This window comes from Carassius auratus, unplaced genomic scaffold (assembly GCF_003368295.1).
Source record: "Carassius auratus strain Wakin unplaced genomic scaffold, ASM336829v1 scaf_tig00006720, whole genome shotgun sequence".
NCBI classification, from domain to species: Eukaryota; Metazoa; Chordata; class Actinopteri; order Cypriniformes; family Cyprinidae; genus Carassius; species Carassius auratus.
Genome location: NW_020523782.1, coordinates 1 through 26,086, shown reverse-complemented (window position 1 = coordinate 26,086; position 26,086 = coordinate 1). Strand labels below are relative to the sequence as shown.

General features: G+C 38.9%; 1 pseudogene; it reads right to left on the bottom strand.

Annotated features, from left to right (window-relative positions):
* Positions 1-15,041: 15,041 nt before the first annotated feature.
* LOC113071256 (dual specificity testis-specific protein kinase 2-like) lies at positions 15,042-22,977 on the bottom strand (annotated as a pseudogene).
* Positions 22,978-26,086: the final 3,109 nt, after the last annotated feature.

The following is a 26,086-nucleotide window of genomic DNA, read 5'->3' as shown; positions in this document are numbered from 1 at the left end:
GATATGTCTTTATTGTGTTTTACAAAATAATACCTGTAAAGACATTTCCCTAATGATAAGCCTTGGTTAACAAATAGAGTTGCAGAAATGTATTAACAAAGAGAAGTCTGCTTTTATTTATTCGTTTAGAACTAAAGTAAGGAAACACAAAATATAAATTTTTATTTTCAAGGAAATGTGAAGAACAAGCATGGGAAGGACTAAAAGTAATGAAGGGGAGAGAGGGAGGGTTCAACAAAAGGTGCAAAGCAGGTTTGTTCATTAAAAACCATTTTACAATAGATTTTATGGACGCTAAAATGCACAGTGGAGAAAACTTAAATTCCTGTGTGTCCAGAACCCTTGCTAGCAGGAAGTGGCTGCATGTTTAGCTCATGTTAATGTTATTAAAGCACTAGGTGCTAATGGTCTAAAGGGGAGAGTTTTAAAAGTTTGTTGACATCTGTTTAAGTGTCCCCTTTTGCACAGCTATTTTAGACATTACTGTATGAGTCCCACATTTGTGGAAAGTATCCACAGTAATACTCACCCCCAAGATATCAGGGTCAGCATTACCTAAACATTACTGGCTGGTTTATTTGACCTCAGTTCTGGCAAAATGTATAGAAAGAATTGTGAGTAAATGTGACATTATCAAGGGGTAAGGGGTATCAAACCAAGTTCGAGTTCAGTTCCAACCCTGCTCCAACACACATACCATGTAGTTTTCAGATAATCCTGAAGGACTTGGTTAGCTGAACCGGGTGTGTTTAATTAGATTTTAATGTAAATTTTGCCGGGGTGTGGTCTTTCAGGAACTGAATTTGACACCCTATAGTTTAGACCCATTGCAGTTTGTATAAAGGGGAAAGAATATGCACAATATGTTGACTGATTTTATAAAGCATATTCAGGACGCCAAATCTTATGCACAGGCACTTTTTGTTGATTTTACTTAAGCACTTAATACTTAGTAGGTTCATTTGTTATAATCACATCTTTCTAGAGTGAATATGAATTCTGCTTTAGATTGTCCACAGAAAGTGTTTATAAACGGCATATTTTTAAACTTACTTTAAATACAGGGGCTACACAGGATTTAAAGAGCCAGTAAGATGAGAATTCTAAGCTTCCTATCACTGTTTATAAGTCCTGTACATTAGGTTTAAATCCATTCAAGATATAGATTAGATATAACGAAGGGAGACATGAAAAACAGACATCGCGTTGTTTTCATATGGATTACTTTATCACAGAATATCTGTTTTCGGCAGCACTTGTTTAGTTTTAAAGTAGACGTGTCAAGCTTTCTATAGATATCTCTCACATGTCTCTTCGTTGAGTATTCACAGAGTTATACTTCATTTTAATGACGTGTTTGTACGATCAGTGCAGACAGGCTGCAGACAGCACACATACTGATAAGACCCTCGGGAGAAAACAGACACATAACTTCATAATCATACTTCGCGTTGTGATTCGGAGATGCTCGTCTGGTCTGAATAAAGTTGGTAATGAACCCTCTTTTTTGGCCAAACGCTTTGAAAATCCCGCTGTACTCACCGAGATTAGAAAAGCAGTCATCAGTGAAATGTTGTGAACACAACAAAAGGGATTTGTTGTACTGCTCTGGTATTGTGGTGAAAATGAATTTTAGCCATTGGTTCTTCTGATCTTCATTCTTTAGCAGTGAAAATAAAACAAACTTGCCTTTACAATTAAAAACAAACGGTCTCCTCGACATGATGTGTGGTGTATTTTACCGGTTCTCCAATAATCAAACTCAGTCAGGGATTTTTCTCTCAGAAGAAAAGACTTTATTTTAACCCTCTGGAGTCTAAGGGTATTTTTGGGGCCTTGAGAAGTTTTGTCATGCCCTGACATTTGTGCTTTTTTCAGTTTCTTATAAATATCTAAATGGGTAAAGTCTAATATCACTGTAATCAGCACAAACTGGGCTATAATAATATGTGAAATGCATGCATGTACATGATTGTATTTTTGAGAAAAAAAATGTTATGCATGGTTAGTGAAAAACTAAAATTGTTAAATCACTTGAATAAGGCCATAAAACACATACATAACATTGGTTGCCGGAAAAGTTGAGAACTGGAGCTTGTAGCCTAGAATTTTTCTTTCTGAATGATGTGAAAATCATCTTGTTTACTCACTCACAGAAAACAATATATTGATTTAAATTTTCTAAAACACTTTTTGTTGGTAAAAGTCATATGCGAGTAGGCGTCAACTACCATGAATATCATTGTGATTTACACCTGAGAAGACAAAGGCCTGCATAATGAGCTGCATAATGAGCTGCATAATGAGCCTCTCATTCAACTGTGCCACTGTGAGGGAGGACTTACAGGAAAGAATGTGAGAACAAAATTAAAGTATATAATTTTATGTTTGTAGTTTATTAAGAATATATTTAATTATCCCACAACATAATTTAATATCCACTTGGGGGAGCAGTTAAACAGTTTATTAGGGACAATCAAAGCTGACTTTCAAACAAATTTTTTGGCATCCTTACTCCAGTCACACAATCCTTCAGAAATCCTTTTAACAATCTTATTTTCTACCAAATAAACCCCATTTATTATCATTATTATTATTATTTTTATTATTATTAATGTTGAAAAGAGCTGATAATATTTTTCAGTTTTTTTTAGGGGGAATAAATCGAAAGAACTGCATTGTTTTTACATTTGTTAGGGTTATCTCTATTTGTCACATTTATATTATTTACATCAAGCTTTTGAATGGTATAGTATTGTATACTGTTATTGAAACTTCATAATGTTTCACTTGATTATACATTTAGTCAGGAATTATAGTTTGGAAAAAGTATTTGGAAAAAGTCTAACTAGTAAAATGTTTACACTTTATGTGAAAACTAGTACAAATAAATAAAAAGAGACTTACTCATGTTTATGATCTCTGCTGAATAAAGTGCTTCATTCTTTTTTCTGAGGAAATCCATTTCTCAAATCCTCAACCACATCACATCTTTTTGGAGTGATTTATGTCTTATTCCTCTCATCGCGAAGCAAACAGTAAAATAAAATAAAAACTCGAAAAACAGTCTCGCTGCTTTTTCTTCTGTGTGCGTATTCAAGCCGCGCGCTTCAGTTTGAATCTGAATAGCGCGTTCAGCGCGGGGGCGTGGTCACATTAGATATAATGAAGGGAGATATGAAAAACAGACATCGCGTTGTTTTCATATGGATTACTTTATCTCAGAATATTTGTTTTCGGCAGCACTTGTTTGGTTTAAAAGTAGACATGTCAGGCTTTCTATAGATATCTCTCTCATGTCTCTTCGTTGAGTATTCACGGAGTTACAGTTCATTTTAATGAAATGTTTGTACATGACGATTAGCGGAGACAAAGACTGTAGACAGCGCACCTTGTTTGTTATCTTTATTTTATAAGTGCACAAAGGTTTTTTGTTATTATGTCTGTATCCAAAAAAACCTAGACCCTTTACAGATTCGATTGATGTATTGCTCTTATCTGTACGATTAAAACTGAGAGTGTAAATTAATTTCTTTTCGGGGTTATCAGGAGAAAATGACTCAAAACGCATATATGCGTTAATCGACTCGAAAGGGTTTTAAGCAAAACAAAGCCGAGAGATCCTTGCAAGGAGATCTCCCGAATGCTATGTAGCATCTCATTATATACCCTATACAGGGCGTTTCCAAATGGTCAGACTTTCCTTATGCTTGCAATTTTGATACCTCCCTAGGGAGAAGAGACCCTACTTGTTTTAGTATGAAGAAAGGCCCTTTCTGTATGTCTGACCATATGTTTCTCATCAGTTCTGAACATTCCAGCACGTAAGCATATTCCTTTCTATCCTTTACCTATATGATTATAATGGAAAAACAACTAGCAACAAAAATGGCTAAGTTCACATTGATTATTCTTGACTGATTAAAATCTTATTAATAAAAATCTTCCACAGATGCTATCACACCAAACAGAGTGGGGGGTGGGGCAGGTCAGAGATCCGTTTCTCTCAAGATGGTAGGCGGAGATTATTATGCAAAGTGTTCCTAGTGACGTACATAGAGATGGGCAAAAGATTTGAAATCTATAACGACTCGTTTCAGCGATTCAGAGTCGACTCCTTACTTTAGAAGCCAATAACTTTATAAATTGTGTACTTTTTGGTTTAATTACTTTGCACATTGTTTACACTGATGGACAGCTACATCATACACTGTAATACAGGTAATTTTTGATTTCCCATCTGTGTGGCTGTTTAATTTCAATATATATACCAATGACATACAAATGAAAAGCAATGAAGCTGGTCTTTTTGAATTTGCGGATGACACGGTCTTGGTGCATTTTTGTTGAAAGAGTCAATGATCAAACATATTTCAAAAATAGTACAGCCTTGAAGAATGGAGTAAACTGAGTGTTCAATATAAAATATAATAAATATAAAAATGATAGACAATAATAACAAAATAAAATAAAATAAAAACAAATAAAAAATAAAAAGGGCGGTGTTTCATAAATTACAAACTGAAAAAATTATACTTATATGTCATTAAATATAGGAAAAAAAGTTACAGACAGATAAAGTTTTTAAAGCTTTTTTGTTCTTAGACAACTGGATCTATGAAAGGTATTGCTCAAATTCTTCTATAAAACAAAAGTAAGAGGTTTGGAGTTTAAATCTATTTGCATCTGTGAATGTGGAATTTAGCATGAAGCAAAATCAGATTCATTATATATATGTTTTCTTTTAGATTGTTCATACTCAGTAAAACCCAGCACTACGTCCTTCCAAAACAGAACACATTTATTATTAATTTTGACCTAACTTTTTTGTGAATGGAAAGCTCCAAAAGAGATGAAGTGTTTTAACAGAGTAATCACAAAAAGAGCAACATGGAGGAAATATCACATTTGAATTTTTTCATGTGATGATGTGCAGGATAGACCTTTTAATTTGGATCCTTGAAACCACATCTATGGGTAATCATTTTGAACAATTATTTTATGAAATGTATTGCATAAGTTTGCAAGTGCATAATGATATATATATATATAAATATATGGATGGATGGATGGAAAGATAGATAGATAGATAGATAGATAGATAGGTAGATAGGTAGATAAATAGAGACAGACTCTGAATATCGTGTGCAATCTGTCCAATGTAAGGGGCGTGACGTCATGGGCGGGGTGACGTAATGACCAGGAACCTGTTAAAGCACGTGATGCTCAGCTGGCTTCAGCTTCAAAAATCTGGCCTGTCAGTCCTTTGAATGTAAAAAGTCGCTAAATATGTCAAAGAGCAAGGGGAAAACCAGACATTTGAAGAGCGATTATGTTTTATAGATTGTGTGTTACTCCCTGCCCTTGTTACAACACAAGTACAGCCCCTTTCACACTGCATGTCGGACCTGTCATATTGCCGGAACATTGCCGGGTCGCCTTCTGTGTGAAAGCAACCATGTCCCGGGATTGATTCCCGCATTGAACCCAGGTCGGGGACCTAGTAACATTGCCAGATTCAACCCGGGACGAGCGCTGTGTGAACAAAAGCCAGATCTAATTCCGTGTCGAAGTGATGACGCGCGTTATCGTCAGTGGTGGACGAAGTACACAAATCAAGTATACTTGAGTAAACGTACAGATACGTATAGTAAAATATTACTCCAGTAAAAGTACTCCTTTTTCAATTTTACTCAAGTGAAAGTACAAAAGTACTCAATTTTTTTATGTACTTAAGTAAAAAAGTACTGAAAGATAATTTTATATAGGCTACTTAATTTAATTTTATATTAGCACATATTTTTTTTATAATCCTACTGCTCAAAATACCTGGGATTTTTTCCATAATAACCACTATACGGAGTCAAGGTATATTTCTGATGTTGATATGGACTACGTTGACGAGAGTAATGTTCACTGTGAAGCTTACACTGTGATTAACCTGAGAGAAAACAGAGATGACCATCTGATTTTCACCAGTAAGAACAAAGAAGTTTGTTGTTTTACAGAACATCACAGTTATATATGACATGATAATAAGGCCTGAAGTTAGGAAGAACATTTTAAGGAAAATATAATTATATTTTCATAATGATTTTTTCCTTTTCAAACCTTGTCTGTGGTGTAAAAACACCCCTGGCCAAACGGGGTGCATCTCTTCCCCTCTTTGATAATTAGTTACCATGTTCTGAACATCATATCCTTTCTTTTCTACCCAGATTTAATCTATATATATATATATATATATATATATATATATATATATATATATATATATATATATATATATATATAGGTTGTTGAATAAAAATATTTGGACATTATAAAAATTACCTCAAGTTAGCACCAGCAAGCTTGTTAGCTAAACAGTATCAGCATCAGCTAACAATATTTACTTATTTTCAGTACGGTTATGAATAAACATTCATGTCTGTCTACTCAAGTTAATCCAAACAATATAAATATGTATAACGTCACTTTTGATAAACAATATAAAAACAGACGTCACTTAGGACATGGTAGCATTTTAATAAAACTGTTAATATTATGGCAGTGGGGAATTTGGACATGCACAAGTTATTTTATTTAATCTGTGTTTGTTAGTTTAATGGTTAATTTTAAATATTTTTTTAACCTAAAACACAGAGACGCTCATTGATGTGTCTGCATCGTCTGCACTTGAGCATTTCAGTGGGCTTAAATAGATCACTCTTTACAACGGATTTAGTTCCCAACCAACTGACAAATTTGACCTAAATATGATTTTCAGTTACAATAATTAATCCTAAATTTCGACATTAATAACTTACTTTTAGCAACATCAGACGAACGCGCGCTCACAAGATATCCCGGTTCTTACTTCTGTAGACTCGCACTAAACGGTTCATTTGAATCAGTGAGTGGTCGACTCCAGAACAGCTGCTATCGGATCATTCCAATTCGTAAACGAATCGTTTGGTGCGATTTGCGATCCGATTTAAAAGCTTATTTTGAAAAGACACGATCAGTTCGTTCATGTTGAATCAGACACCGATTCTGCGTGTCGGAGCACGTGATATATTATAGGGAGTAACGATATGTTTTATGAAATGTAGTGAAGTTAAAAGTACGATCTTATGCTTTGAAATGTAGTGAAGTAAAAGTAAAAGTTACTCAAAATAAAACTACTCCAGTAAAGTACAGATACTTGAAAAATGTACTTAAGTACAGTAACGAAGTAAAGCTACTCCGTTACTGTCCACCACTGGTTATCGTGCGACTCTTTTACCAGCTGTTTTGAAGGAAGATCAACGTTCGCGACGACAAAATATGTGCAAACTGTAATGAAGCAGAGATCAGTTAGTTCCTCACTTTCCGCGCTGACGCCGAGATCGTTTGCTTGCTTCAGTGAAAGTATAACGTGCCTTATGTTTTTGACTCGTACATTACACGTCACGCCCTGATGTCACGTGTCATTATGGGATCTTTAGGGCTGTTACATAAGCCCCTTTCACACTGCACATCGGACCCGCAATATTTCCGGAACATTGCTGGGTCGCCTTCTGTGTGAAAGCAACCACGTCCCGGGATTGATTACCGCATTGAACCCGGGTCGGGGACCTAGTAACATTGCGGGGTTCGACCTGGGACGAGCGCTGTGTGAACAAAAGCCAGATCTGATTCCGTGTAGAAATGATGATGCACGTTATTGTGTGACTCTTTTACCGGCTTTTTTGAAGGAAGATCAACGTTTGCGACGAAAACATATGTGCAAAATGTAATGAAGCAGAGATCAGTTAGTTCCTCACTTTCCGCTCTGACGCAGAGATCGTTTGCTTGCTTCAGTGAAAGTATAACGTGCCTAGCGTTTTCAACTCGTACATTACACGTCACGCGCTGATGTCACGTGTCGTTACGGGATCTTCAAGGGTTGTGTGTGAAAGCACGCACATATACCGGGTCATCACTGGCAGTGTGAAAGTGCAAAATCTAGCGACCCGGGAACAATTGCAGGAACACTTTACCTGTGTATTTTTCGGAATGGCAGTATGAAAGGGGCTATAGTCAACGCGAGAAACGCGAGCAAGCAACGCGAGCGACGCGCTCCGCACAAAAATTGGACAATACACCGCTCACGCAACAGGGGGTAGTAGAGTCAGGTCGTGTGATATTCAGATAACAATGGCAACAGAAGAGGAATGTATTCTGTTGCTGATTTTACATCGGTGGCAACAAAGGCAACGCAGAGATAGACGGTGGTATGTTCGCCCTTTAAATCAAAAAAGAGATCAGGATGGGGAGTTTGTGTCTCTGGTGCTTCCCATCCCATATCTTTGGGTTATCCGATTGCGGTTGCAACCTCTCTCCAGGTATTTTCCAACGCTATTTTATTTGAATGTAATTGCGATGAACTATCGTACAAATGTGGATGAGTATGTATAAGTTTGCATAATTTTTCCTCTTCGCCCGCCATTGTATTCAAACCTTCTTCTTCTGTAAACACAATATAATTTAATTAATATACAATACTTGCAATGTTGCCCCCTCTGACAATGCATAGTATTGCGTGCATCGGCGCGTCGCATATCAAAAACTAGGATGACACATTTGGCTACGCATCGACGTATAATGGCGGCCGAAGTGTAACGATGCGTAGCCTCCGGGACGTGTATGCGTACAGATGCGTTGACTAAGAAACGGCCCTTACGGTTTGTGTGTGAAAGCACGCACATATCCCTGGGCATCACTGGCAATGTGAAAGTGCAAAATCTAGCGACCCGGGAACAATTGCCGGAACACTTTACCCCTGTATTTGCCAGAATGGCAGTGTGAAAGGGGCTGTAGGGATACACACAATCTATGCGTGGTTTGCCTGGGATCCGAAGGGCTCTCTTCGAGGAGGGAGCCTTCGCCAGTGTTCCCCGTGGTGCTGGTCTCGCTTTTGCTGAGGCAGAGTGGTAGCTGCACTCGTGGGGTTCACAGGTGGATCTGTCAGAGGGAATTAAGATGGGCCAATCCTTATGTCCTTCTGCATCTGCCAGATCCAGCGCCCAAACCCTGGTTTCGGAAGCACGCTCTGCGGTTTCTTCCCCCTGGGTGAGGGATCAGCACTTCCTCTCTTCCTGACAGTCTGTCAGCGGGGATTCTCCACCCCTTTCGCCGCAATATGAGGAGGTGGTTACTCGTGCAGTAGACAGGTAAAACATCGACTGGCCTACTGAAAAACACTCTGAGCCACAGAAAACCCTTTTCTTTCACAGAGATTGTGGAATCACCCCTATTATACCCGCCTCTCCGGCCCCGATTTGCAGTAATGCGACTATGAAGTGGGGCTGGAAGAGTGGGGTTTATAGAGCGATGCCACTAGTGCAACAGTGGCATCCGCCTCGTCTCTAAAGGCTCCAGCGTTGTCCACCAAGCCACTCAAAATGAATTCTACGCTGGTGGGCAAAGGGTATGTGGCAGCAGGACTCCTGAAAAATGGAACTTCATTTGTTCAAATTTAAACTCCTTTGTATATTAACAAACATTCAATGTTACACAAGCATTGAACATATAAGCATATGATTAAGGCTTTAGGTATCTTAAAAAACAGTTCAGTTCTATAAACATTTAAAATACATTCATATGTAAAAACTGACGTGCAATCTTTTTTTTCTTTTTTGAATGACATTTTTATAAATAACAAGCCACTGACATTTATTTCAGCTCTTAGTGATAGCTCATAAACACAGTGGAAAGTGTTTGCTTACAAAGAAAAAGAGGTTCTCCCTGCTTTCTCCCTTGCTAGCTTGTTCTAGCCTGTTTCAGAGCTTCTGCTCATTCATAAAAAAAAAATTAGTTACCATCAACTAGAAGGCACTACATTTAAATCCATGTGTTTTATAGAAGACAAAACTTCACCATAGAAATGCTTATCTTTGAGTAATATCGGCTTCCACCGTTGTGTCATGATTCTGCCCTCGTGTCCTTGATTTTTCCTAGTCTTGAGGCAGGATCATGGCAGACCCGTGTTTTGTGTTCAAGCACATGGCCTTGTCTTTGGGCCATGTGCTTGTGTTGTCTCGTTCCCTTGCCCCGCCCCCCCTGTTATCCTAGTCTTGTCATGATTGTCCTATCTGTGCCACCTGTCGTGTCTTGATTAGTTCCCCTATTTAGATCTCCTAGTGTGCTCTGTCTTTTGTCGGTTCATTGTTCATCATTTGTGATTGTTCCACGTCTGAGATTGTTCCACATTTGTGATTGTTTCTGTACCTCTGAAGTCCTTGTATTACCGTGAGTGTTTGTTTGTAGTTAGTGTTTAAGAGTTTGTTTGTCATGTCAGCCCAGTCCTGTTTAGTTATTTAGTCTTTACCTTACTCCGTGTTTTCCCCCTCGTGGGTTTTGTTTTTCCCCTTTTTGTAAATAAACCCTTGGTGTTGTGATTCCTGTCTGCATTTGAGTTCCTCCTTGCCAAACCCTGACAGAATGAACCGACCAAAAAGGAACTCAGCAGGCAGGAGGTCCTCCGAGCTCCAACACCTGTTGGAGTTTCGTCGTCAATGTTGGATGTCATCCCCCACCGACAGGAAGGGGGTCACCCTACCATACTCGCCCGAGGGGGAATGGATCCTCCAAAATTATGCCCGGCTGTGGGAAAGCGTCTCCCAGGAGGAGCCACAGAGGTCCCCTCCACCTACCCAGCTGCCAACGATCCCAAAGGGTCGTGTCCTGGCCGTGGCAACCCTGGGGGATCAGGCAAGTCCCTCCCAAAATCCTGAGGCACCTCCCACTACCTTCAGTCTCCCCAACAAGCGAGGGAGACGGTTTTCATGGGAGTCAGCTTCAGAGTCTCCCGCCTCTGACCCAGCTGTGGCCTCTGCACCGCGCCCAAGGAGGAAGAGGAAGAAGAAGGGGCCTGCCGGTCCTGTGACCCTGTCTCCTCCTGAGTCGGCGAGGTCTCCTGAGCCAGCAGCGGTGAGCGCTGGCGTGCCCGAGCCAGCAGCGGTGAGCGCTGGCGTGCCCGAGCCAGTAGCGGTGAGCGCTGGCGTGCCCGAGCCAGCAGCGGTGAGCGCTGGCGTGCCCGAGCCAGCAGCGGTGAGCGTGCCCGAGCCAGCAGCGGTGAGCGCTGGCGTGCCCGAGCCGGCAAAGAAGAGAGCTGTATTCAAGTCTGCAGTCGTGAGATCGGAGGAGAGAGCCGCGGCCGACTCTGCAGCAGAAACTCTTCTACAGTCTGTCTCATCTCGTAAGGAGATGCCCATTATTATTGCCGCTAAGTCTTTGTCTGATTATTTGTCCCGTCTTGTTCAAATTTTAGAAGTCCCCGTCAGTCCTGTCTTGTCCCCTGACCCTGTCCCCAGAAATCCCGAGTGTCCAGCCGTTGTCCCCCCGTGTCCTGTGGTCCCCCCGTGTCCAGCTGATGTTGTCCCCCCGTGTCCAGCTGATGTTGTCGCCCCGTGTCCAGCTGATGTTGTCATGTGTCCTGTTGTCCCCCCTCGTCCAGCTGTTGTCGTCCCTCGTCCAGCTGTTGTCGCCCCTCGTCCAGTCAATGTAGCCCCTCGTCCTGTAGAGGTTGCCCCGTGTCCTGTGACCCCTCCTGTCATGTCCTCTGTCAGCTGTCCCGAGACCCCTTCCCACCCCTCACCACCCAGACCTGCCCGGACCCCTCGTCGTCAGCCTTCGGCCCGCCCTCCTAAGACTCCTGCCCCACCCACCCACCCTGGTCTGTCCCCCATGAACTTTGTGGTATGTTTGCCTTTGTTATTATTTGTCATGTCTTGTTGGTTTGTGTCGGTGTCCCAGTCTGTCATGTCAGTCATGTCCCGTGTTTGATGTTCCCTTGAGGGAGGGGTTCTGTCATGATTCTGCCCTCGTGTCCTTGATTTTTCCTAGTCTTAAGGCAGGATCATGGCAGACCCGTGTTTTGTGTTCAAGCACATGGCCTTGTCTTTGGGCCATGTGCTTGTGTTGTCTCGTTCCCTTGCCCCGCCCCCCCTGTTATTCTAGTCTTGTCGTGATTGTCCTATCTGTGCCACCTGTCGTGTCTTGATTAGTTCCCCTATTTAGATCTCCTAGTGTGCTCTGTCTTTTGTCGGTTCATTGTTCATCATTTGTGATTGTTCCATGTCTGAGATTGTTCCACATTTGTGATTGTTTCTGTACCTCTGAAGTCCTTGTATTACCGTGAGTGTTTGTTTGTAGTTAGTGTTTAAGAGTTTGTTTGTCATGTCAGCCCAGTCCTGTTTAGTTATTTAGTCTCTACCTTACTCCGTGTTTTCCCCCTCGTGGGTTTTGTTTTTCCCCTTTTTGTAAATAAACCCTTCGTGTTGTGATTCCTGTGTGCATTTGAGTTCCTCCTTGCCAAACCCTGACACGTTGTTAATATTTTTATCTCTTAGAGCACTTCCCAGACGAGAAATTGGTTGCTCAGCAGTTGCTTTTTTTCAGATGTTTCTTATAAAATTCCTTAGGAGAAATAAAAGAAGACACATCTGAGACATGAGAATGCTCTGAGAGAAAATGAAGTCCAAAATGACAAAAGAAGGGAAACATGTGAGATCTCTATTGTCTTGCTGCAACACATTAACTGCTGGAGAGGACGGTGTCTGACATTTTCCTGTTTCTGGACAGCTATACCAAAAACGTTCAACAACTCCGTTAGACTGGTAACATTCTGAACTGAATTCATTTAGAGTCTGTATTCAACATTCACAGCTGAAACAGCCTTTAAAATAGTTTAAACTTAGGTTAAACTACTGCATGTCTGCCCATAGAAAATAAATAATTATAAAAAATTACCAACTGATTATCAGCACACATCTATTGATTCACAACATTGCCACTACGTTGCAGTTACTTATTGGCAATGTCACAAAGTTATGTTGTGGCGACGTAACTGATCAATTGCAATTTCTGTAAACATTTCAAATACATTTTAATGTAAAAATGACAGTTTCTACATTCAATCTTTTTTTATTTATTTATGACATTTTAATAAATAACAATTCATTGACATGTATTAAAGCTGATGTTCCACAGAACTAATAAAAGTAATAATAGTGATAAGTGCTTTGCTTTCAGAGAGAAAGAGGTTGTCTTTTAAAAAAGAAACAAATCTTTACACAGTAAGATGTCACATGGACCTTACAAATCCATCCACATCCCATCCGCTATAACATCAATTCTACACTGACACAAAGGAGGCAATTTCTGAATGTTTGTGCTGTTCAGATACACCTGATCAAATTGCTTTCATCTCTTCTGTGCATGAAATGTATAGTTAAAACAGCTTCTTAGCTTCAGCCCAATTCTATGCTTCACAGATTAGTAATAGAAAATATATATGCGCTTCAAGAACCTAATGTTAAAGTTACTGATTAAGACAAGAGCACTTATTGCATCCATATCTTGTCTCAGAATTCAGAAGACAAAAATGCCTTGAGACAACTCCACCTCTGATGCCAGTCTGAAGGGAAGTTTTAACGTGCTAGACAGTTTCTTGTCTATTGTCATGCACTGATACGTACAGATCACTCTTTTGTACAGTACTCAGCATGCAGATACTTCCTATGCTCATTTCATAAGCAGATGTACATAAACAAGCATGAGGAAATTCAGTGGATGTGTTTCTGAGGCATAAAACACTTCTTCATAACAGACATGGAATCTCAGAATTTGCATAAACTAATTAAATAAATTCAGCCCCAGACAAGTATTGATCAACAATGAATCAAGGTACCTGTGAAAATTTACAATCATGTTTAAACACAAAGCAAAAATTGTAAAAAGTTAATAATTTTTACTGGGGTGTGTCATTCTTGTCTTGAGTAAATATTAGTGGCCATCAGAAAACACTTTGTGCGAGATGCTCTTTTGCTTTTCAAATACGATTTCATACCTTGAACATCACAAAAAAGCTGAGCTAGATCAAACGTGAAGGTAAATGTCCTCTAACATCTCTCATGTGAGAGGAATCTGTTTTTTTTTCCTACAGCAGCAGTGATCTAACAAGAGTGTATCCTCCAGACCACAAGGGGGAGATAAAAAAAATGTAAACCACTATCTTCTACATCATCATTTTGTGTAAAACTCAAAATGTATCAGTTTTCATTTAAAAAAATGCCTATTAGTACAGTACACTTTACATAATGACCATGATTTACTGCATACATTGCATCTAAACATACACATGTATCACAAAAATGTCTCTGATGTCAGACATCAGTAGCCAGTGTCACGCACCCGAGTCCACTCTCACAGCAAAGTGAAGAGCATTCAGTCTTTCTGATAAATAAATAAATAAATCAGATAATACAATTAAAATACTTAAAATGCCACTATTATCGTGTACTGTAGGTCTCCCTTACTACAAACACAGTATTTATGTCCTTTTAAACACAGTGGCTTTCAGTCGATCAAACATTTATGGAGCCAAAAAGAGCACACAATGAAAAGCAGCCATTATTGAACAGTAATGGTATTAAGTTATTCTGAATTACGGCAAAAAGACCATGATAAAGAACTGGCACTATGGAACCAGAAAGCCTTTCTTCCTCACTTCTATCCTGTGTGTCACTTCTATCCTGTACACACCTTTGAAGGGATAGTTCACCCAAAAACAAAAAGCTTTACTGCTATATATAATGCAATACATAATGCTATATATATATATATATATATATATATATATATATATATATATATATATATATAGACACTTTTCAGCAGATGGCTTGAATACTGTGCAATGTTTTGGGGGTGGGAATCATTCTAGAAATAAAATAATAATTGAATAACACTACAAGAAACAACTTTTTTTTTAAAACATAAGTTAAAAATATTATGTAATCTCTTAAGTAATCTCTTTCCACTTAAGCTTTCATAGGCCAAATTGCCATTGTTTTTATCTTATTCAAAATGACTACAAAGTAACAATTAATATTATGATTTTATTATATTATTAAATAAAATAATTAAACAAAAAAATAAATATACTGTAATAGCATTTAATGGACATTTTAAAATTGGAAATTTAATAAATACAATTTTATTTTATAGTACAACCGTAAAATTATTATAATAAAAGTATTTTTAAAATAAATGCACTGCTGCAACACTGTTCATTTAGACATGTGTTCTCAGTCGAAACTGTTTCAACCTATGCAATTTGACAATCGCACAAAGCCATATGATACTATCTGCTTAATTTTTTTAAATATATTTTGGAACCCTAAAAAATTCTGTCATTATTTACTCACCCTCATGCCAAAAATCATATGACTTCTTTATTCTGTAAAATAGGACGAATATATTTCAAAGAATGATTTAAAGATCCAACCAATGAAATAGTACTGACTTTCACCGTATGGACAAAAACAGTGTGGCATTTTTCAAAACATTGTTTGTGTTTCTCACACTGAAGTTATACACGTCTGGAACAACATCAAGGTGAGTAAATGACAGAATTTTCATTTTTGGGTGAACTATCCCTTTACATCAACCCACACTGCACTCACTGTGTGGCATTGCAGTTTCTGAGATGTCGCAGTGGTCATCTTTAGGTCTGTGCCTCTGGGAGGGGTAAGCCTGGCTCACAAGTAGCTGTGGATGGAGCCAGACCCATCGCTCCCCCGACAGAACAGTCCCTTTGCTGTGGCTGCGGATGCTTCGCCTCCGTTGAAGTTCCTGTACGGTCGTCGCAGAGGTCCACGGCGCGAGGGAGGAGCTCTACGCAGGCACAGAGAAGGGAAGCTGAACCCAGCCAGACAGCAGGCTGGACAAGAAATCACATCGCCTTGTTCGGTAGTGGGTGGTAAAGGCTCCGGAGCGGGGCCTCGGTAACCGTTCAGTCTTGCCCATGCTATTGGCCGCCCAGGCCTCAGCAGTCCATTGTTATTGTCCAATCGGGGAAGGGGAGGTAATAACGGTGGTCCATTAGAGATGGGTGTAGCCCAACCATTGGACTGCAAGGACGAGGAATAAGAAGAACCGCTGATAAACTGCTTCCCTGACACGTTTCCTTCTGCTGTGTCGGGCGAGCTGCTACAGTCCATGGGCTCTGTGAGGCTCAGTCGCTCCTTCTCCACCTCTTCATCCTCCTCTTCTTCTACCCGTTCTAAAGACACCATATCTAAGTCCAGAACCAGGCCTGAGTCCACCACCTCGTCTTGCCATACTTCTGCCTCGTTCTCTTTCATTCTGTCTCTGAGATATTCAGTCCTCTCCTCCTCTTGGTCCCAGGAGGGTAGCTGTCGTCCCAGCTCGGGGGTGCATGGCAGGGAGCGACACCTTCGAGGAGGGCCCCGGAGCCCCAGGCTCCCGTTTAGTGGTTGGGAGGCACAGGGGTCTGGAGGAGGTGGAAGGGTAAAGGTAAGGGAGATGACAGATTTACTAGGGGTGTCGAACAGCTTGATGCGACCACCGTTGAGGTCTTGGCGAAGAGAGAATGGGTTGACACGTGCAGGTGTGCCTAAACACGGTGAAGTGGCAGGGGGCAATACGTCTGATTGACTACGGGACAGGCGCTGGTCACCAGGAAAGCATGGAGAGCTTCTCCTCCTATACGGACTGACGTCAATCACAATGGGCTCTGAGGAAACCACAACAAGGATTGGTTGTCAGAGGACTGAGAAAACTGCTAAATTATTTATTGGTGGATGTAAAAAGAGTAATAAAAAAAGTGATTTTAGTCTCTTATGTTCACCAAGGCTGCATTTAATTATTATTTTTTAATTGTAAAATATTATTACAATTTAGAAAAAAACTTTCTATTTAAAAAATCTATCTATTTTAAAATTACTACTACTGTTAATGTATTGCACTGATTTAATCCTTTCAACCCCTGCCTGTGTTATCTGTAACATACTTACCTAGAATGATTGGAGCTTCACTCATCTTCCTCTCTCTCTCTATCCTCTCAAGTGTCACTACTATTTCAGAAAAGGCAGGACGACTGTCTGCACTCATCTACCACAGAAAGAGCATAACAAATTAAATACAACTGAGAGCATGACATGTACACTACACTGAACTTCTGAGTGTATATATGCATATGTGGCTTACATTGCAGCAACTGACAGCCAGAAGAAGGAATGAAGGTGGACAGTCTCCCACCATATGCTCAAAGGTGTCCACATCCAGCCCAAAATCCTACAGACAAACAGCCAGATGATATTTACTGCTCTGTCCAGGCATCTTCACATGAAAATTTAAGATTAATCTGGATGTTTGCAATAATTAACAATGTGTTGTTTTCTAAAAATAAATAAATAAAAAGATAAAAATAGGAAAAACCTATTTTTATGGAAATATACTACACCATGCTGCTTCACCAGCAGAGGGAGACATGAAATTAAAAAGTAAACATTGATATCAAAGTCTAATCTGAAGTGGTCATGAAAAATTTAACTTCGTTGAATTCTTAGAATGGATCTGAATACACTATATGCTTATGCATATGCACACATCATATTTAGAAATAAACACGGGAGCAAAGAAAACAAAAGCAAAATAATCATATTATTTTTGCATTAATTTGATTACATTTAGTATAACAGATATATTTTGTGTTTTAATACAATTGCAGAATATAAACATTTCAGTTATCATTACCCAGACATAGAAAATATAAACATAGGCTGAGGCTAGATTAAATTTAGCTACTAATTATTAGTTATTAAAGTAATCTGAACAGTTTTATTTTTTAAGCTTGATCAGTTGATTGACATGATTCTGTGGTTGATTCTATGCTTCATTTGGTGGTGTGCAGTTATGTACCTCTGTTCGTGGGAGGATATCTGGGTCAGCCTCAATTCGAGCAATAATCTCACAAAGGATTATTCCGTACGCAAAAACATCCACCTATGGTATGAAAATGAGATGAATAAAGTTTCACAGGCACACAAGTAGAGTTGGACGCTGACTTGTTAGTGTTGAAAGATAAGAAACCTTCTCATTGTACAGCTCTCCTCTTAACATTTCCGGAGCCATCCAGTAGGGGGAGCCCACAACAGCCAACGGCTGCTTTTCAACACCATCACTGTAGACAAGCAAGACAAAGCATAGGTTTTTTTATATCAATATTTGGCCTATGTTTGGAATATAGCCTTTCTGGATAGCTGTCATACTTTTGGTTGTGTCTCTATTTAAGTACTGATCCATTTAAATGTCATCATCAAATGTGTGTCAAAAGGAGAGATGTACTGACCTGTAATCAGGGATTTTCTCTGCCAGCCCAAAGTCCCCAACCACAGCAGTAAAAGCACCATTGTCACAACGGACCAGACAGTTCTGTATAGTACAGTAGTCTAGTCAGGGTATTTCATAGGATATAATGGTAGAGTATTTCAAGGTTCTTAGCCTTATTCATAGAATACTGCATTGATGACATTTTGTAGGCCAAAACCCAAAACGAGTTAAAATGTTAGCATGTCTGTTTGAATACATTGATTATTAAGGAAATTTAACCTCATCACGCTGACCAATTAAACTCATCTATTCACTAATTTACTTTTAAAGCCTCATTGTGTTTATAATCACAATCTTGCAAACAATTCCTACTCAGATTTTCAGGTAAATGTTTTTTAAATATAGACTAAAATATTGTTATCAGAAGCGTAATGTTAGTGACGTTAAAATCATGCAACCAGTGTGTTATTTGTTCAATTTGTACTTCTGGAGATTGTATTTAGACATCAAAATTCATCAAATTAGTGTTCCTTTATGAATATGATCATGACTAACAAAATGTGTATGAATCAACTTTTGCTAATCACAGCTTAGTTTCTGCACTAATCAAAAAAAGCCCATGAAAAAATCTACTTTTTCAAGAAAAACGGTGATGGTTGGGCCTATAAAAACACGACATCACTGCAATGCTCTTTTTTGTCCCATGTCTCCAGCGTGCAGCAAGCACAAAATGAACAGACAGAGCTGCTGGCACAATAAACCATATATGACTGTCATTGTGTCTGTACCTTTGATGTAAGATCTCGGTGGAAAATGCCCTTGCTGTGTAGATACTGCAGCCCTCTTGCAATGTCCAGAGACAGACCTATCCTCACGATCCATGACAGATATATGTCACTGTCCAGCAGCTGCTCCAGATTGCCCCCATTTATGTACTGTAAACGGTGACATTACATTTATTATCATATCAACCCGACAGTCCATTTACTCCTGAAGTCTGGATTTCTATGCAATGTCTTACCTCTGTAAGAGCATGAGCTGTCCTTCATGAACACACACAACCCCAAAACCTAATGAAGGTGAGAACAACTTTTTATTTTCTATATATTTTTGTATTCCTTTTGTGATATGGTACTTTCAACCTGGATCATTTTTCAACAGGATACATATAAATTTTATCACATTAAGTCAGACCCTACAAATACATAACCCAAGAAAAATATTATTTATGCCATTACACTGTTGTATTTTATATCATTCAATGAATACAGAGCAGGAAGTATTCCCGGTTTTATGTACAAAAAAGGACCAATGTTAAATCCCACACCTGAGGAGTTGGGGTGGCAAAGGCGGTTCATGAGTTGCACCTCTCTCAGCAGTTGGCTTTGTTGCTGGCCAGTGTGTTCATCTTCAGAGCCATCACCGTGCCCTGTGATCCTGTGCTGCACCTGCACAACACACACACACACACACACTTATTCAGAGACTTATTTCATTTGTATGATACATGTACTAGACCAGAGATGGCCAAACAAGCCCATGACCCTTTGCCTTTTTGATTATGGCGTGCCATGCTACAGCTGGTACTCAACCAAAAACAAGTATTTACCACCATGGGTACCTTAGTCATATCTTCAGCAAATGCATTTGCAGCTTTTGACTGCTAATTGGAGATTTAACCATAGACTTCTACAAGTGAACATATCAAAGCACATTTTTGAGAGTAGCAATCAACCTTGCCTTGTCAAGGGCAAAATCTGACTGTTGTAATCAGCAGATATTCTAAGAAAAGCACTGTAGTTCATAGAATTCATATGCACAGGAACAAATTTAGTACTTTTAAACATATGTAAAATGTGTTTGTTATTTAGAACAAATTAAAGCAGCATAATAAATGTCAAACTGAGAGCATGTATTTATGTTCAGGATACATGGTAGGAAACATTAAGGGCAATTTTTTTAATGTGATTGAACATTACTTTTTGAATCAAATCAGATTTTTGGCCTGTTGTATAAAGGGGTTTGGGGCATCTCTTACATTAAAATCAATATTTTTGCTGTATCAGTTAAAATGAAAAAAATTTTATTTATGGCATTTAGCGACGCTTTATCCAAGCGGAGCTAAAAAGTGCATTCAGGCTATCAAGGAATATTTTTTTACCTATCATGTTTCCTGGGGAATCGAACTCCCAACCTTGTGCTTGATAGGCACAATGCTCTACCCCAATTGAGTACAGAAACATAAAAAAGTTGCACCCCCCCCCACACTTTTCCCAGCTTCACCTCTATACATCTGCTACAGGGTGATTGCATGTGTGTTTATATGTTTTTTCATATATGTTTATATGTGCAGCATCAGTATTTCTACGTGCTCATAGCAACATGTTTGTGATGTTTTGGAAGTAGCGAGTCTAAGCAGCAGCAGCAGTGTAGCAGATATATTCTGCCAAGACCAAACACATTAACATTGTCATGTATATTACTATGTTAAACTCTCAGAGAGTTGTTATAACAGAAATAATTATATATATTAATATCAAGCTTCTGTATGTAGAAACTGTAGGGTGCTTATCATCTCCCATAATTTTTAACTTTTCAAAATATTTCAATTGTACACTATGCCGGAGTGCCTAAAACTCCACATCTGGCCAGCACAGCAGAGTATGTTCATTCAGTCACGTTAATAACCTGTTCTCATTCAGGATAAAATCTACTGTACATCTGCACAAGAGTATCTAAAGCTGTATCTAAAGCTTTTTCTGGCCCTACTAGGCAGAATTACTCCGCAACATGCGTTAGACTGACATAAATATGGCTTTGTGTGTTTTTGAGGTAGAGAGAGTTGGAGAAAGATCCAGTAGAGTATACTGAGTATTAAAGCCATTAGTGCACTAACAGGCTTTCTGGATTTCCCATCATCCCATCTGACCAGCAGGAAACCAGGACATCATCACAGCAACGTCACACACACAAAACATGGGCATCACCAAACACCGCAACATACACCAGCCCATGTATATAAATCAGATATCAGGCCGACTTTGATTTATAACTATTTGAGAACCGCATGTCAGTAATACATTCATATTTCAAACTGTGCCTTACAGAGTCATTTGTCATTTAGACTTAATTCTTTTATTACACTTTTTTGCGGTGACACCAAATGTTTTATACATTTTGACTTCTAAAAAGGAAAATGAAAGACAAATGAGTTTTCTTGAGGTGGCACAAACACAAACCACTTTCATTAAACATTAAATTTTTCAAAAGTTACATTCACAGCTTTCTGCAATGATATGTAGTTGTTTAGGCCTACTGTCGAGCAAAAATATAAATATTCAAAAATGTACCAAAACTGCTCTGCTTTTCTTTATTTATAGATACAAATAAAAGTTATGCATTAGAAATTAGACCTCTTTAGTTACTTTACTGTATTTTCTGACTTTACTGTAACCACTAATGAAGTATGACAGCTACTATGACAGCTCACACGCACACACACACGCACACGCACACACACACACAAAACAGTAAAGAATAAAATAAAATTACATTGTGGTCCACAATGTTCTTAAAAAGTATGAAAGGAGTGTCTGTTATTAAATATGGGACAATGATGGACAAACTTTCAAATGAAAGCAATAGACATGGGCCAATAAGCACACACACACCCCTCTGTGAAGAGGCAGACAGATTAGGGCAGGTTGGTAATCTGATTATACTGTCGAGTACAACCAACCTGTTTTATCATTAATCATATACACTGCTGCTCTTAACATGGACACATATGACTCTGTTGTATTATATACAAGATGAATGAGACTGTGAGACTTCAGGATATGTGTCTTTTTTTAAACTACACAGTTATTCAAATTCCAGTGTATGCTTTCAAATTGGTTTAAACTATTTCTTTGTGAACAATGTTCTGAATCCATTTCTTTTTTTGACACAAAATTGAAATGATCATTAAAAAATTGCTATATTAATTATGGATTATTTGTAATATTATAATAAATGTTTATGGCGTTTTATTTTATGGCTATTATTAAACAATGCTTTTTTTAACAGCACTGCTATTCTTTAATGAAAACATTTTAACAAAAATGTTATCATGTTAACTGGTTTTCATTAATCATTAACATTACTGAATCAAGCTAAATACATTAATTTATACCAACATTTATACCAACAAAGCTAAATTTTATCATTTAAAAATTGCTGGTGAAAATTTTGACAGAAGTCCCGTTTATTGGTAGACAAAATAGACAAAATTTTACTAAAATAAATAAAAGTAACAAAAAATAAACAAATAAAAAGTTTTACACACACATATTGGTCAAACTGAATACTGATAATCAGTTTCCATTATAAACTATAGTTTAAGGTTGTAAATCAGAGGCTCATCTCTCATCTCACAAGTCATTGTGAATTAATTTCACTAGCGGCCTGAATGCTCAGAATTAATAGTATTTTATGAAATCCATGGACTGTTCAAATCATGAAAACTCTCTCTTACTGCTTCTTAACTTGACTAATTATTTAAAGTGCAAATCATCAGAAGGTGCAACCAAACATCTGTCAGAAAAAAAACTTGACCACTGTAAAAAATCTACGACCATGGATTATCATTGGTAGATATAAAAAGAGGCAAAGTTACCTTAAAGACTTCTGAGAAGAACCCGGATCCGATTTTTTCACAGCAAAAATCGTCAATCCGTGCAAGGCTGGACACGGCACTCCGCAGAGCCCGGTACGACGAAGGCCGGATCCGGTTAGGCCCGTAAAGGGCATGCGGTGGGGTTCACATGTTTCTTGGTTATCATCTTGATCCATTATGATGGACAACAGGCGGCGGGTCCCTTTAACGCAACCAAGTCCAAATATCCATATCCCGCGTCAGATGCACTACAAACAATCACTTACAAAAACAGCTCAATAACCAATAAACCACATAAAACTACCCGATTAATTATTCTCCAAAAAGGGCAAATGAACGCAAATGATGAAAAGTGCGCTCGAGCTCTTTCTCGAAAGATGCGGTTGCCATGGTTCATTTTCCGGTCGCTCGCGTGGTCCTTAAATCAGCCTGCGCTCCAGAAAGGTCGCGCGCTCTCGCCAGCAGCTCTGAAAAACAGATCTGTCCTCTCCAATATCTGTAGCTGTACCGGTAGCTTCACCCCCAACGGCTTTTACAAAAACCCACCTGCAAAAGGGTTAAATATGGTTTTAAAAATAAGTAACGTCTCATTACACATTAATAGACATGGCTTTATAAATCACTAAGACTGAGTAGCCTAAATAGTGCTATCGATATGGAGAGGTGCAGCTTTAATGTCTATTGGACAAATTTAACTGAACACTTTTTGAATTAACATAGAACGCAGCCCAATACTTCTAACGTCTAGAAGAAATGCGGTGTGTCCGCACCATCTGTCGAGTCTGGCTGCAGACAGGATCCATTGCGGATTGTTGCTGAAATGACATGATCGCTAAAGGGCTTGCTCTAAATGCAATTCGCTTTTCACCTTTATTAATTTTCAAAGCGAATACCGTTTTGCTGACTTAGCTGGTTATTATTTTCTATTAGACATGCGATATAATAAAATGTCATGCACATGCAACCGGGGACGGCACGCGCGCAGCCGGGCCAATGCGGCTCCCTTAGGATATGATATGGCACTCTAACGTTACCTGATTTTAGCAGGATCGAAGAAAAGACTTTCTTGTTTGGGCACCAACGTTGCATTTAGCAGATATTCAGTGGTTTGTCAACAACATCTCATCCTCAAGTTGTCACCGTCCGTCTCGGCCATCTGTAGTGAACGCTTAGCCGCTTGTAAATTTGCCCGTTCATTGGAGAAGAATAGGGGCAGGTCTTGGCAAGGCTGGACATTGCGCGTCGAGCATGCGCAGTAACTGCCAACGTGTGCCAGCGTGATTCTGCACTATTGCGATTCTGCACTGCATTCACAGCCGGACAAAAAAGGCTGCAAATCGTATCTTGACTGAGTTTAAAAGCGTCCACTATGCACGTCAAATATATATTGTTTTTACATCAATCAAGGATTCGAGCCAATGAGAGGCCAGTGCGCTGGCGTGGCTGAACTATGATGTCATCTTTAAATTTCATGTCACACTGCAACGTACATAAAGATGCTTCAGTGTTTTGGATGATCTCATCGTCGTAACTTGTCAGTCAGCAGTACAAAAACAGGCCACTGGACCCATTATCTGAAATTTAACTATTGCATCATATCAATTAATCACTGCCTATGCAATTATTTTTATGTTTCCTCTATCATGGCGAATTCTTCTAAGAGAAGGAAGTCATACTCTTTTATCAGCTGACCTTATTATTTTTAAAACAATGAATTATTATTAAAACAATTCATTTGCCCATAGGCCATGTTTAACCTGAAATATAAGATTATTTGAAATGCAACTTATTTGACTCACTAAGGACAGTCAAAACAGTCTAAATTTATGAAGCCTGCATATATTTGTAAACAAAATATCATACAAAATATTAATATTAATAAAGAATATCAAACAAAATATGTTTAATAATGTCTATGGGTTTAGGTCAATTGATATGAGGTATGATATATGATATATAAAATATAAAACTGCACATCAGCATATTTTAAGTCGGCAAACTATAATTTAAAACGTCTGTGATTGAGTAAGGCCTGTTGTACTCTCCATAGACAGTAAAAGAAATGGACACAGCGACCCCATTGGAACTCAATTGAGACAAGTGAAGCCCATTTTTAGCGTTTTTTAGCACTTCCGTTCCGACGCGCAAACTCAAACGAAGCTTGACGACGTCAGCAACCTGTCTGACAGATGTAAATCTTCTAGTAGCTGTGCGTGCAAACTGCCATCGTTAATCTTGCAGAGACGGCGAGCTTGAGGGAGTTCTTGTCGTGAGTGAGCAGGAGTAAGCATTCTGATTAATTTTTTGTATAGTATTTTAAAATGTAACGCCAGTACGCCATATTAAGTTAATTGCCTGCGAGATCCTCCTGTCTGTACGGTAATTTCTCTACTGGCGACAGAGTCTCCTCAGATGTAAAGTTATTCGCTGTCAAAGTGACGGCAAATGAATGGGAGTCAATGGGATGCTAACGCAAGTGAAGTTCTGCTACAAGATGGCAGCACGCAGCCGACTTCAACTTCCGGTCGATTTCCTTCCCGCCTGGTACTTCCATATGCAGCCATATGCAAAGCAAGCTGGGAACTAATTCATAGCTAAAAAAAACTGCAAAAGGAGGAGTGACGACAGTGTTGGATGAGGGAGGACCAGGGCTGGATTGTTTTATGTTTTGTTCTGTTCAAGCGCAACAGTAGTCCGCGAGGGTTAATGATAAATAGGGTGTTTCATCATGTGACTATTTACTACACATTTGTCTGCTATGATGGTAAAGATCCTTATTTTTAAAGGTCACATTTTATATGTTTTTTTGAAGCTTTGATTGTGTTTACAGTGTGCAATATAGCATGTGTTCATGTTTCGCTTGTAAAAAAACCTGTATTTTTCAAACAATTCCTATTATCTGTATACCACTGTTTTCACTGTCATAAAACCATAGACAGTAAAAGAAATGGACACCAGTTGACAACCTGTCTCACAATTGTAAGTCTTCTAATCAGGGCGTAGACCAATTTTGGGCCCTTGGTACAAACCATCTTGCTGGGCCCGTACCAAAATACAGTGATACAATGGTGGGCTATTTTAAAGAAACGTAACCAAACGACTGATAGACCCCATTGACTTCCATAGTAGAGGAAAAAAATACTATGTTCAATGGGGACCAGCAACGTTTATTACCAACTTCTTTAAACATCTTCTTTTGTGTTTAGCAGAGAAAAAAGGAAATCATACAATTGGAACAACTTGAGGGAGAGTAAAAGAAGGCAGAATTTTAATTTTTGGGTGAAC